Raw genomic sequence first — 15178 nt, 5'->3', positions numbered from 1 at the left:
CCCCCTAATGATATGCAACCATTCTTATTGAATCCACTTCAAGTCTGCTGTACAACCTCAATTGAGCCATTATTACTGTTAGATGGATTACTAATCTTCTACATCTCCTTTATCAACTCACTGTCCCACTCTTCACAGCAGCTATTCCAAACCTTTTCATCCCTCCTCAAACCTTCCATGACTGAGAATTTAGACTCTTATTTTATGGGAAAAAATATTGAGACTATTCACAAAGAGCTCCTCCTTTTTTTCCTCATCTCTTATATTACACAGATGTCTTTTGTCATCTTTTCTTTCATGCTTGTCTCACATGAGGAGATGGCTCTATTCACAAGGCAAACCCCCTACCTGTACAAGCAATCCCATTTCATCCCTTCTTCTACAACAGATTGCCCTCTCTGACATCCCCACTCTCTCACTTGTCTTCAATTTCACCTTGTCTACTGGCTGTTTCCCTGCTGTCTACAAAAATGCTCATTTCGCCCTCATTCTCAAAAAGCCCTCACTTGATCCTTTCATCCCCATAATTTCATCTTAGATGTCTTCTGTCATTTGTGGCTAAACTCCTTGAGAAGGCCTTCTACAATAAATGCCTCCACTTCCTCTTTACAGACTCTCTTAACTAACCCCTTACATCAGCTTCCAACATCATCATTCCACTGAAACCACTCCCTCCAAAGTTACCAGTGATCTTAGTTGAAAAATCCAATGTTCTTTTCTCAGTCCTCATTCTTCTTTACCTCCCTGCAGCCTTTGACACTGTCAATCATTCCCTCTTCCTTGATATTCATTTCTCGTCAGGTTTTTTGGGACATCATTCTTTCCTGGATCTCCCCTATCAGACCACTCATTCTTGGTCTCTGTTGGATTCTCACCCAAGTCATGCCCTCTAATCATGGCTGTCCCATAGGGTTCTGTCCTGGGCCCTTTTCTGTTCTCCCTCTATACTACTTCACTTGGTGATCTCATTAGCTCCCGTGGATTTAATTATCATCTCTATGCTGATGATTCTCAAATAATCCCTAACCTCTCTGCTAACCTCCAATTTCATCTCTCCAGTTGCCTTTCAAACATATAGAACTGATTGTCCAGTAGACAGATATCTTAAACTCAACCTATCTGAAACTTGCATCATTCTCTTTCTCCCTAAGCCTTCTCCTTTCCAAAATTCCCTGTTACCGTTGAGGGTGCAGGGTACCACCATACTTCCAGTTCTCTCAGCTTGCAACTCAGGTGTCATATCAAACTTCTCATTCTCCTACCCTTCACATCCAATCTGTTGCCAAGGCCCATCAATTTCACTTTGCAACATGAAACAAATGTTACCTCTCCTCTGATACTGCTACCACCCTGGTATAGGCCCTTATTATCTAATACGTGGGACTACAGCAATAGCCTGCATTTGCCTGCTTTAAGGCTCTCCCATTCCAATCCATCCTCCATTTAGTCACCAAAATTATTTTCTTCAAGTGTGGTATGACTCCCTTACTCAATGAACTCTAGTGGCTCCCTATCACCTCTGGAATCAAATACAAAATCTCCTGTTTGGTGTTTAAAGACTTTTATAACCTAGCTCTCTTCCCCAACCTCAGTCTTCTTACACTTTACTCCCCCGTATGTAGTCGTCAATTCATTGATATTGACCTTCTTGCTTTTCTGTGAAGAAAACACTTTATACCCAGGCTCCAGACATTTTCTTCACAGAAAACACTTTATACCTAGGCTCCAGACATTTTCTCTAACTGTCCTCCCTGCTTGGAATGCTCTCCTTCCTCATCTCTGACTGACTTCTGGCTTCCCTGGTTTCTTCAAGTCCTAATTAAAATTCAATTTTCTCATGCATTTCCACAAGGTCTTTTAATTCTACTGTCTTCCCTCTGTTTATTTCCTATTGATTCTGTTTATGGCCTGTTTGTACATATTTGTTTGCTTATTATCTCCCCCGTTATATTATTAGCTCCTTGAAGGCAGGGACTATTTTTGCCTCTTACTGTATTTGTATTCCAGTTTAGCATAGTGTTTGGTATACAGTTGACTCATAGGCTTATTGACTGATTGGTACCTAAGAGAAATTACAAGTCTTAATCTCTCCTCAGCAGATTTTTTTTACTTGCAATGCAAGGGAGATGCATAGAGATAACCTCTGAGTAAAAAATTGAATTAGAGTTTACTGTAAGGCTTACTTTATAAAGATCTAAATAATCTATTGATTGGCTTCACTAGTATATCAAACTCAAATAGAAATGGATCCCTGCAGGTCTATATTGAATTAAAAAACCAAAAATTAACATTATCTCTGTTGCATCATATTTTTATTTATGTTAAACATTTCCTCTATTACATTTTAATCTGATTTGGGGCACTCGAGAGTTTTGCAGCTACTAGCCACTGACTATGATTTCTCTTTGATATAACAACAAGGTCCTGAAATACATGAAAATAAAGAAAAACAAACTCACATTTAAGAAACATCTTTAAAAAGATATAGATGATATTTGATACAAGCAATTAACTGTAGTAAAGAAATATCTCTTTAAGCAGGAGATAAGTTTTAGGGAGTTTTTCACAGGTAACTATTATCATAGCTTTTTTGTTTGTTTGCTAAATGTCCAGAGACCTGTTAAAACCAAGATACACTTACTTAGTTTTAAAGTTAGTTAGACTCCGTTTCAGTAACCTCTGCATCATCCTGTATAACTCACTCTCTTTTACATCACATATCTAATCAGTTTTCAATTCTTGTCATTTCTGCCTTCACATTTTTCATATCCAACCTCTTTTCTCCACTCACACATCTACCACAATGGGTTCAGGTTCTCAACATCTCTCACCTAGATTTTTGCAACAACCTCTCTGCCTCAAGTCTCTCTTAATTCCATTCCATTCTACGTGCTGCTGCCAAAGTAATTTTTCTTAAGTTTAGATCTGACCATATGGCCCCTCTACTTAAGGAAGGAAAGAGAAAGGGAAAGAAATAAGCATTTTGATAGATCCTACAATGTGTCAAGCACTGTGCTATATGCTTGAAAAATATTATCTCATTTGATCTTCCCAATAACTCAGACAAGGTGGATGTTGTTATTAAGTCCTTTTTACGGTTGAGGAAACTGAGGCAAAGGAGGGTTAAATGAATTGCCCAGGATCACGCTAGTAAATATCTGAGGCCACATTTGAACTCATGTCTTCCTGACTTGCCAGTGTGCTTTCTATTCAATGTGCCACTTAGCTGCTAAAAGAATTACAATGATTTTCTGTTGCCTCTAGGATAAAATATAAGCTCCATTGTTCAGTTTTAAAAGACTTTCATAAGTTTGTCCTAATTTTTCCACTTTCATTGGACAATACTCCCCCTTCCATACTCCTCAAAACCAGCCAAATTATTCTCTTTGTTCCTCGCTGACATCTCCTCTCTCTGAGCCTTTGCACTGACTGTCCCACATTCCTGGAATTTGTATCCTCCTTACCTCTGCCTCATAGAGTTCTTTTCTGCCTCTAAGATTCATCTCAGATTCCATCTTGCACATGAAGCTTTTCCTAATTTTTCCAATCTCTAGTATCCTGTCTCTCAAATTACTTTGTATCAGTCTTCATCATCATCATCATCAAAAACAACAAGTATTTAAGGGCTTACCATACTATTAGCACTGCTAAAAAAAAAAAAAAAAAAAAAAGAAAAGCAAAAACATCATCTCTCTAATCTCATTTTCTAATGCAAGGTAATATGCAAAGTACCATATACATACAATAGATATCAGCAATATAATAGGAACTAATCCCAAAGAAAGGCACTTAGGGGAAGGTGAGATATTGAGCTGAGTCCTAAAAAATATTTGGAGGCCAAGATGAGCTGGGAGAACATTCAAGATATGAGGAACAGTCAATGAAAATGCACTGAATTGGAAACTGGATAGGATTGTCATGTGCAAGGACAGCAAGAAGACAAGAACCTCTGTGTCTTAGAATATGAAGAGTATTATAAGAAGCCTGGCAAGCTAGAAAGGACATAGATTTTAAAAGGTTTTAAATGCCAAAGAATTTCAGAATCAAACTAGGAAGTAATAGAAAGCCACTCGAATTTATTGAGTAAGGGGGTGACTGAGGCAGACCTACTTTTAAGGAAAATTACTTTGGAAGCTGAGTGGAGGATAGATTGGAGTGGGAGAGAATTGAGTTAGATAAATCAGCCAACAAAGTATTACAAAGTAAAGGTGTGAAGTGATGAGGACCTGTACCAGGGAAGTAGTGGCCATGCAAGTAGAAAAAAAGGGAAACTATGAGAAATATTGTAAAGGTAGAAATGAAAAGACTTAGAAACATATTGTATGTGTGATATGAATGTGAGTGAGGAATTCATAATGATACTGAAGTTGCAAGCCAGGATGACTAAGAACATGGTGGTGCCCTTAACAATAATAGGAAAATTGAGTACAAGAATGGGTTGGAGGAGTTCTTTATTGGATATGATGAATTCAAAATATCTCTAGCTTATCTAGTTCAAGATGTCCAATAAACCCTTTTGTAGCGCCAACATGATATTCACAACACCTCCAGCAGCCATGAATATCCTGGTGCAATTCTGAACTGTAAAATACAACAGACTCTCCACATGGAAGATAGAACCAAAACATTTATTCAGACATCAGAAAGCCAAATTCATCATAGTAACAAAAATCTATACACAATAACAACGTAGAGGATAACACCATCCCCAAGCTTTCACCCTGCTAGGCTTCCCACAAACCAGGCTCTCTTAAACAAATCACAAACAAGCTCTTTCACTTATACTAGTCACCTGTCTACTTGCCTGCATCCTTCAGTTCTGACTATACTCTGACCAGTTTCCTCTCAACTCTGCTCTAGATCTGCTTCTTCCTATTCCACCCATTCAACAAGTTCCTCCCACCACAGGCTCCATATGACTCAGACTTCCATGTGACCCAGGCAGGTCACATGAACCTGTTAATGAATGGGAAAGATCTTCCCATTAAGAAGCAAAATTACATTAACAATAAACAAAAACACATTATCAACACACCTTAGTAATGTGAGACTAGAGATTAGGAGAGGAATTTAGGGCTGGATAAACAGATCTGAAAATCATCTACATACAGCTATTAATCCAATGCATGAGAGCTAATATGATTTCCAAGCTAGTATAGATAAAAAAAGAAAATAGAACCCAGTACAGATGACTGGTAAGTTTAATTTGAATAAAGATTGTATTTAACTATTATGTATATATTTGTATTCATTAGCTTTATGTTTATGGTACATATAGATCTATTTATAAAAATACTTGTCTCTCCCTCCCCCCTCCACCATTTTACTAAAAATTTGTATATAGGGATTGTTTCTTTTATGCCTGGCAGATATTAGGTGCTAAATAAATATTTGTTGAGTGATTAAGTGTGTACTATGTGCCAAGGGTACTGTGCTAAAGCACTGGGGTTATAAATACAAAGAATGAAAGTATCCCTACTGACAAGAAACACATTCTAATTGAAGGAAACAACTATAGCAAATATATAAATATACAACATAAACATAAAGTAGAGCAGCAGTGGCCCTGGAATCAGAAAGGCCTGAGTTCAAATTTGATCTTAGGCGCTTGCTAGCAGTGTGACCTTGGGCAAGTTACTTAACTCACTTGCCTCAGTTCCTCATCTATAAAATGAAGCTGGAGGAGAAAATGGCAAACCACTCCAGTTATCTTTGCTAAGAAAACCCAAAACCGGGGTAACAGAGAGTCAGACATAATTGAAACAACCCGAAACCAACAAAAATATATGAAGTAAATGTAGGGTGTGGGATGGGTCCCATATAAAGTAAATGTAGGGGGTATAATAGTAAAGACTCCATCATACAGGAGGGCATGCTGTACAGATTCTTAGATCTGCATTTCTAAAAGGAAAGCAACTTTTGAGGAGTTAACAATCACTTTAATCAAGTACATAACATCATTCACTTAGTTCAGGGGGGAAAGTCAGCACCCTGAACTTCAGAGAAAATACAAACAGAAGAATAAAGATCAATAGACAGGGCTTCCAACTGTCTGACTATAAGCAATATATACATAGTTACCAGAGAGAAAAGCACCAATATCTGGGTTTTCAAAGCCTGGGGGCTTCTTTGGAGCTTCCCAGAGTCTTATCTGGCCAAACAACACATAAGCCTCAAAGTAAAATCTCATCTCTGGGTATTTATACACTTTTCAGAGCTGGAGGGTATGACCCTCTGACTCAGTACCTCAGTAGAAATTAACAAAAGGTATTAAGGCTTTAATGGGCAGGGAAGATCTTTAATTCTTCCCCCCACCAACCATTAACCTTACCTTACCATTTGAGGGGGCTATCAACATGTGGCTCTAAGAGAGGTAGATAGATACTTCTAATCTCCTCTTTTCCTACCCTTCTCCAAAAGAGACATTCATTCCTGCCAGGAGAGGAAGTAGAAAGTTGGGTCCAGAGGTCAATCTCTTCTCCTTAGAGAAAAGCTAGAATTATATGTGTCCCTTAAATATTATTCATCTAGGGGATACAGTTGTGTTCAATCTTAATTTATTGCTTTCTCATTTCTAGGGGAAAGGAAGATCCCAAGCTCTATATACATTTCCTACCAAGCTCCACAATGAACACACATGGTGAACAAAAAAAAAAAACCAAAAAACCCATATATCCAAATCATAGCAAAACAAAAATAAGAACAGATATACATAGGAGAATATATACCAGACAACAAAGAATGAAGGAATTCTCTCATTGGAAGTGAGATAACTCAGTTCAACTAAACAGAACTGTCCTTAATCTCAAGGTGGAACTCATCTCAGTCTCTAGGAGAACAAGCTGGAGATAGAGACCTGAAGACTGCTACCTTCTCTCATGTCTTCCTAGTCTTTTTCTTCCGCAGTCTTAAGTAGGGTTGTCCTATTCCATCTTCTTTCTTAAAGATGGAAGCCAGAAGCTCCTGAATTGATTCAGTGTTTGAGGAATCCCAAAGAGTACTTGAACCTTGATGAGTCTCAAAAGAATGTAGAAAGCTGGAGCTTTCACCAACTCCTCCTCACCCCACGCAAAGGAAAGGGAAAGACCTTCATCTTTACCAATAAGGAAAGAGTCCTATGTCAGTGGACTTTGGGATAGGGCTTACATTTCTCCCTTGGATTGAAACTCTTTGAAGTATCTTGAAAAAATCATCTGGGGCAGGTCTAAAACCCATAAATATAAATATCAGTGCTTTAAAACAACAAGGATGATTTTCCTGGTGTCCCAAACATCCAACCTTTGTTATTGTTGAAAGTGAAATAAAACAAATGCTCACTAACAATACCTGTAGTATATATGGCATGATATGGAGGATCACCTTTTAGGATACTACAGAAAAAAATGCTACATAAAAGATATGTAACATATGCACATTTCAGAAGTACATGTATATCCATAGTACACAGCAAATAATCAAAAGCAATAATCATGGCTAACTAACAAAGCAAAGCTACCTAGCATCAATGATAACAATAGGCACATGCATAATGCAGTTTAACAATAAGGAACAGCAAATACACAGAACAATCCGCAAACTGGCATTACTATTGCATGAACATAACAAAACATAGTCAAATGAACATAACAGAAAAATAAAAACAAGCACTCCAAAACATGCAGTAATTTGTATATATACAGCAATAAACACATAATGACATGCACAGTACTTTTCACATAAACTATCTCTAGGATTGTTAGCTAGACATGTGTAACTGTATCTTCAGGTTTACTGGTGATTTCATAACTTAGCCTAGTGACTGGTCTAACAGGCCTGTTTCTCTTGTCACTGACTAAAATCTCAATTCCTGTATCTTAACTAGTACTTGGTATGGGCTGACCATCAAGATCATTGAAGATTTGCAACTGGCAACCATTCCAGGTTGGCTATCAGTATTTTCAAGCTCTTCAGGTTGAACCTGTACCCTATCAGTCTCTATAGCTGTTTTTGTCAAGAAAGGAGTTGCCTTTGGGTTCAATTCTCCTGCAATAATTGTTTCTTTCCTTGTATGCATCACTTTTAGTGCCCATATCTGAGTCAGAAAGTTTTTGTACAGTTGGCATACAGTTTCTTTTTCTCAGCCTCTTCCTAGGTCAATGTCCATTAGTTCTCTCCACCTGACCATTAGAAAGTATAACTAACTCTCCTATAGGTAAAAGATGGTTGCAATGAATATTCTTGATAGGGATCCTTCCATTCCATGAGTCTGTTTTGTAAATAGGCAAGTCACCTGATTACTCAATTACTTTATATCAGTTAGCATTTCATCTTGTGAGTCCCTGGAATGATGAAAGCAGGTCTATCGTTGTCTTCTTAAGACGTAGGAATCTGGTAATATACACTGTATAAATCCAAGACTGAAAACCACTTGCTGCCTAGCAGACAATTAGGAGCATCTTGCACTTGTGACATAGAGTACTGGTCCACTTTAGTCTTTTTGTTCAAAGTTTGGTAATTAACACACATCCATATCTTTTCATTTTTCTTAAGTACCGCTACTATAGGTGATTCATAAAGGCTGCTAGATTCTATAGTGATACCATTAGCCAGCACTTCTTTGAGATGGTTTCTGAGGTCTTTTATCACAGACAGAGTTCTCCTAAATATTTCTCTGGTCAGGAATTAGTGAGCTAGAGCCTATGGATTGCACCTGCAACATCCGACTATATCCCACTTGTGAAATGAGAACATGCCTATCCTCTTGCTGGCTTGCAGCCTCAACCTAACTTTCCACTCTTGTGGTGCTGAGGAGTCCCCAAATTCAAATATGTCAGAATTCACTATAGAGGATTAATTAGTTGGGACACCTGTGGTGTTCCCTGGAATTTCTTGGATGCACAATTTTCATGGATGGCCAAAGTATGCAAGTGTTGGATCCAAATTTATTTCTTATAGTGTCTTGATAGAATTTTGGGAGGGAAATAGAATTAGTTAAAACCAGTGCTAATGACTCCAGTGAGCTTTAAAGGATCTGGACATGCAGGCTTATGACAGACTTTTATGCCATCCATTCTCCTGGTAATAATTTACCTCTCCAAAGAAACTGAACACTGCTCCATCTTTTACTTGAGTATCTCACTTTCTGTGGCTGTAACTTACCATGGTCCATGGTGTTGTCCTGCTTTGCTCTTGTGCTTCACTCTAGAGAAGGCTTGGAGTTTGCTGTGGTGAGCTCTGGATTATATGGATCTCTGAAACTCAGGAGTACCTGTCTCACCTCAACCATTGTTGGCAATAGTTTCTGTATCTGCATAGATCTGATGCTAATAACTATACGAGGGTCACGTACCAAACTCTAAAACAGTTTTTTCTGACAATAAGGACCCACAGTACAAATCTGTATCAGACTTTTCCCCTTCTTGCTGTACAGTATTAGAGACAAAATTAGCATAAAGGTCTTCTGATCCATCCTCCTCAAACATCTGAGCTAAAATTTGTATACATTCCTGCCAGATAACATCTGGTTATGCCTCTAAGAGGGTTTCCACTGCCTTTGCCTATCTCTCTTAGGCTATCTGACAATTTCATCACTCTGAATGCCTAAGGGGCTTTCCAGTGTGCATTCTTGACTGTCTCTCTCAAGTCTCTAAGGACTGTTCTTCTGTGGGACATGGTTCCTGTCCAAAGAAAATGCCAGTTTTAGGCCTTTGGTATTTTTATAATAGCCTTAGTCACAGATGGAGTAGAGTTCTTGGATATAATTGTAACATTCATTCTCTCTGTAGGAATACATCTTCTGAGTAGAAGGAACTTCTTTGAGAAGTTCCTCACCCTCAGAGGATGGATGAGTCTGAAATTCCTACCTAATGTTAAATTCTTCATATACATATCCATGGTCAAAATTCTCAGGAAAGAATAGAAAAACTTCCTAGTTTGGCTCACCTGCCTTAATATCTATCAATGACCTTAATTGTACACTCTTTCAGTCCTTTCACTTTCCTATCCAATATTCTTAAAATATTCTCATTCTTAAAGTTTAGGTCTTCTCCTGATATCAGGAGACCTCTAATGCTTTTCAACTGCCAAAACAAGACTATAGCCATCAGTAATCTTAGTTCTCATCTTTCCTAGAGATTGCTCCATGTGTGTCCACATTAACATACAAATATTAATGCATTGGTCTATTGGGTTGACATACTGTATTTAAGCGATATAATAGTACAGCAAAAGACATGAATTTAAATCATGAAAACAGTACCAATGAATTTTCAAATATCAAGTATATAGCAAAAGTATTTATAAATTTAGTAACATTCAGACTTTTAAGAAATAAACTATATCAATAAATGCAGTAATTATGTAATAGTAGGATGAATCCAAGCCAAGATAAGCTTGTTACACCACCAAAAAAAAAAAAAAACCCAACCACAATAAAACAAAATCAAAATTACATAGAAACAATTCCAGGTTACAACCAGAAACCAAATTACCTATGACTTCAAAAAAAATCTACCTCATATAAAGGGAGCTGCACCTTTTTCTGGCTCTTCTGCTAAACTCATAAAAAAATTCTAATACTTATTACACACATACACACACACACACACACACACACACACACACACACACACAAATGGCATGGTCCTGAGAAAATCATGATAGAAAGAAAATTGTTCCAGCACTTAGGGAAAAAACAAACTAGTTCCTTAACCCTGCCCCCACCAAGTGTCTTTTTATTTTTATAAGCAACCAAAAACTATATTCTAAATACAAGCACATGCGAAGTAGTTATATATAAGCTTGTTGAGAGGATCAGAAAAGGCTTTGTGGAGAGGATGGTGCCTGAGCTGAGTCTTGGAGGAAGAGAAGGATTTTCTGAGGCAGGAGTGAATCTCAAGCATAGGAAATAGCCAGTTCAAAGGAATAAGTAAAGGAAATGGAGTGAACTATGTCACCTGTAATGGGGAACTAGACAATGAGGACTCAATCCAGGAGTATGCATGATTACTAAACTTGCTTCTAGAAGTGCCTGATGACTTGGAATTAAGGGATTTAGCTCTCCACTTCTTACTGTGGTAATCATTCTCTCATTTTTTCCCATCCATTTACTTAGTGGTGAAGAAAGAGCCTCTTCAAATGACTACTAAACCAGAACTAACTATGTATTCAAAAGACTGCAATGGGGACAACATGATCTCTCATTCCTTAGGACAATCCTGGCAATAACTGCTATAAGCTTCCAGGTGGGGAGAGGAGTAACCATAGCTCTAACAACTTATTCTCTCTACTCAGACAAACATGAAATCATGAGCACACTACCCTGTTGTTGATTCTCTTTCTTCCTCTCTGTTCTTTTCTTCTCTTAGGTAGAGTATTGAAAATGGCTGCAAACTTGTGAGCTTCAAATGTCTAGAGTTGTCAAAAGTTCGATCACTTGCTGATAGTCAAGCCCAATGAGGAGCAGACTGCAGGAGCCAGCCTAGCAGTAAATACAATCTGGCAGCCAATCTGCCGACTTCATTTTCTGGAGTGACTTCAGCTATGCCAAATTTCAAAACAAACTTGGTGGTACAAAGAGCTTTTCAGCAAGCATTTTAAGTTTGAGCCCACTTTCCTCAGTCAAAAAAGTAGTATGGTAGGCTTCTGGTCTTACTGTAACTTCTTAGCACGTATGACTAATTGATTTGATTCTTTTCTTTCACATGAAAAATAAAATATCAAGGTTTTTTTTTAATTAAGATTACACAGTTTTGATATTTTGCATGGTTCAGTTCATCTGAGTCTATTCCCCAGATTCTTTTTAAAAAGTAAGTTCTACCCTTTCTTTTTACACCCCCCTAAAAACTTTCAGAACTCTCCAATCCACTTTCCAAGCCCTCTCTTTTTCTTATGTAACTCCCTCAATTCTATCTGGTGACTTTAAAGTTTTAAAGGGATAATTGTTTTATCTACTCCATTAGTCATATAAATCTCGTTTTTATCTGAGCAGGAAAAAGGAAGATTGAACATACATACATACATACCATACCAAAAAAATGTAATAGCAATTACAACAATAACAATATTTAGCATTTACATAGCACTTTAAGGTTTGCAAAGCACTTTATAAATACTGTCTCATTTTGTATCAGCTCACAACAGCTCTGCTAGCTAGTTACTGTTATTATCATTCTCCCCATTTTATAGAAGAGGAAACAGAGAGTTAAGTGACTTGCCTGGAATCACAGAACTATTAAGTGAATGAGATCAAATTAGAACTCAATTTTTCACAACTTCCAGTCCAGTGCTCTAACAATGTTGCATCTAGATGCAAATATTACTCTCATCATACTCACTGAGAAAAATACATAAACTCAAGAGGGAAACGTGGAAACAAGCAGAGGGAGAAGTGAGATTAAGAGGAAAGAATAAATTCAGGGAGGCATTAGTCATAAGCAAAATTACCCATCCAATTATGAGGATTACTAGGAAAAAAGGAAAGGTAAGAAGCTGTGATCAGGGCCTGGGTGTGAAGGGACAAAAGGTGAAGTAGTGGTGTGGAAGCAGATTACATCAGTTATATACCATTAGTATTAGGAACCACACTAGCACACAGGGTGGGCTGCTAGCACAGGTTCTTTAATCTGCTTTTCTAAGGAGAAACAGCTTTAAAGGGTTCAACAATCTTACTTTAATTACAGATAAGTAGAAAGAAGTGAGTATAGAAAATACAAGCAGAGAAATTAGCACAGAGATTCAAAAGACAAGGCTCCAAGTGTCTGAACAAAGTAATACAACCACCTACGTACACCACCAGACCAGGAGAGTACCAACATCTGAGTAGCTGAAGAGCTCCTAACAAATGGCTACCCAGAGTCAGGTCCAAGGAATCAAAAGGTCTTTCTCATAAGTGAAACCCCAAAGTAAAATACCAACCTCCCAGTATATATAGTTTTCAACTAATAGGCTCAGAACCAGAAGGCATCACAACCCATGTGACTCAGCACAGCTGTGAATTACCAAGGTTATCCTTCAGATATTTACAATTTAGCCTGAGCCTAGGAAACTGAATGCAAAAAGAAAACAAACAAACAAAAAAATTCCACCTTGTTTGTGCTTACATTCCACTCCTCGAGGATCCTGGCCTTTACATTCTAACACTTAGCCCTTACAATCTACACAGGTAAACAAGAGATTGTTATGACTATGGATCCTGGAACAAATAGAGATACTAATATCTCTTAAAAATATATATATCAGGACTTAGCCCTTCATAGCAATGCCAGAACCTAAAACATTCCCAAAGGACTCTTGAGGCAAAATGCCATCCACATCTGGAGAAAGAACTATGGAATTAGAACGCAGACTTAAGCACACTATTTTCTCTTGTGTTATTTTTTTTGTTTTTATTTTTCTCATGACTTCTCCCATTCATTTTAATTCTTCTATGCAACATGACTAATGGGAAAATGTGTTTAATAAGAATGTATGTGTAGAACCCATATAAGATTGCATGCTGTCTTGGAAAGAGAGGGGGAGAAAATTTGGAACTTAGGGAAGTAACTACTGAAAACTGAAAAAAAAATTAATTTAAAAAAAGAAATATATATCAGTTCAACATAATTCCCATAAAATAAACACATTATGAGCTTCCCATTTGCAAAATACATAGCAACATAACATTTCATTCCTAGGATGGCCACATGACCTTAAACAAACACAAAAGTATATAACATCAGAAAACTCAACATACCCCACCCCTAGGTTACAGGCAATTCAAAACAAAATGTCCAAATAATGTTGTCTTGGGGGGTGTGTCCTTCTCCCTACACTGCCACTGCAGGCTTCTACCTGGCACTCTCAGGTGCACTCATGCTCAAATGAGCCAGAGTCCAAGTCCTGAGGGGTGGCTGGGCAACAAAGCCAACAAGGTAGGTCCCCAGGAATTACAGCACTTCCCCCATTCACCATAGACGATTGGTACCCCTAGGTGCCAAGCCATCACAGAGGGGTGTGGAAGGAAAGCACTCTCACTGTTGCTGCCTTGCTGCAAAGCCTCCATCTTGACTAGGGGCTGATTTCCAAGTTCTGGGGTTCCTCCTCCCACAGGTCCAGGGGCCAACTTCTCCTGGCTTCTGCCTGAGTTCCACCATAGGCAGCTCTCTGTTGCTGCTCCATAGCTCACCTCACAAGGGAAGGGACTGTTCCATTCCAAGCTCTCCCTGCTCCTACCTGAGTCCAGGCACAGTAGGCTCCAGTGGCTCCTGCACCCAGCTTCTGTTTCTGGCCCACACCACCCCAACTCTGGGGCAACTTGTCCACCCCCAACCTCACATAAGGAGGGGCTGCTCAGGTCTGCGTTCTGGGCACAGCACACTTCCAGAGCCTCCACCCCTCTGGCGCAGTGTAGGGCAAGCTACTCCACTTGAGGTCTGGCCATCCTCACCTCCCACAAGCATGTCTTCTTCCCACAGGTGCTGCTCCAACCTGTCTCCTCAGGAGTGCTAGTGGAGTAAAGAGAAGAAGCAGAGGTTATCTTTCAGTGGCCCTGCTCTGGTTAGCCAGGAATCTGTTACTGTTACTCACTTGGTCTCTCTCAGGTTGCTGACAAAAAGCAACAGAATAACTGGGCCAACAACCATCCCAGTCCCACAAAACCCCATACTTTCCTTTAGTCTGTGCAGATCCTACTGACAAGGCCAAATGTATTAACAGCTACACTAGCACATGGCGGGGTCTGCCAGCACAGGTTCTTTTATCCACTTTTGTAAAGCAAAGACAACTTTAAAGGGGTTAACAATCTTACTTTAATTAACAGACAGATTAGTACAAATAAATTGTTCAAGAAATAATCCAATAGACACAGCTCCAACTAGAAAAAACAACCATCTCTGTACACCACTTGAATGGAAGGACACCAACTTCTGAGCAGTCGGGGGCCTCCTTACAAATGGCTATTCGGAGTCCCTTTCAGGGAATCAAAAAGGTCCTTCCCGTGAGCAAGCCCCCAAAACAAAATACTAACCTCCCATAATGTGTAACAAAGAGTTGGCCCCTAATTGGCTCAGAGCCAGTAGGCAGGAAACCTATGTGACTCAGCATAGCTGTGAATTATCAGGGCTTAAAAAAAGATCAATCCTTCAGATATTCACAATTTAGCCTGAGCCTAGGAAACTGAACTCTAGAAAAAAAAATTTCACTTTGCTTATGCTTACAGCAC

At 38.7% G+C, this 15178-nt stretch overlaps 1 protein-coding gene and 1 long non-coding RNA gene across 3 annotated transcripts in view; one reads left to right on the top strand and one right to left on the bottom strand.

Moving 5' to 3' along the window:
- Window positions 1-15178, bottom strand: part of SPIN1 (spindlin 1) — a 222617-nt gene that overhangs the window by 106520 nt on the left and 100919 nt on the right. Inside the window, exon 2 of one of the 2 annotated variants that reach the window (XM_072597385.1) lies at window positions 14405-14462. The exons of the other annotated variant lie outside the window; for it this stretch is intronic. The gene's annotated coding sequence lies outside the window, so the exon portion shown is untranslated. The remainder of the gene's footprint in view (window positions 1-14404; window positions 14463-15178) is intronic. 2 annotated transcript variants of the gene reach the window in all.
- On the top strand, window positions 11097-11713 carry LOC140496967 (uncharacterized). Its single transcript, XR_011964480.1, has 2 exons — window positions 11097-11222; window positions 11346-11713. It is a non-coding gene; the product is annotated as an uncharacterized lncRNA (long non-coding RNA).

This window comes from Notamacropus eugenii, chromosome 3, assembly GCF_028372415.1.
Source record: "Notamacropus eugenii isolate mMacEug1 chromosome 3, mMacEug1.pri_v2, whole genome shotgun sequence".
In the NCBI taxonomy this organism is placed as follows: domain Eukaryota; kingdom Metazoa; phylum Chordata; class Mammalia; order Diprotodontia; family Macropodidae; genus Notamacropus; species Notamacropus eugenii.
This window is presented reverse-complemented; position numbering and strand designations above follow the sequence as displayed.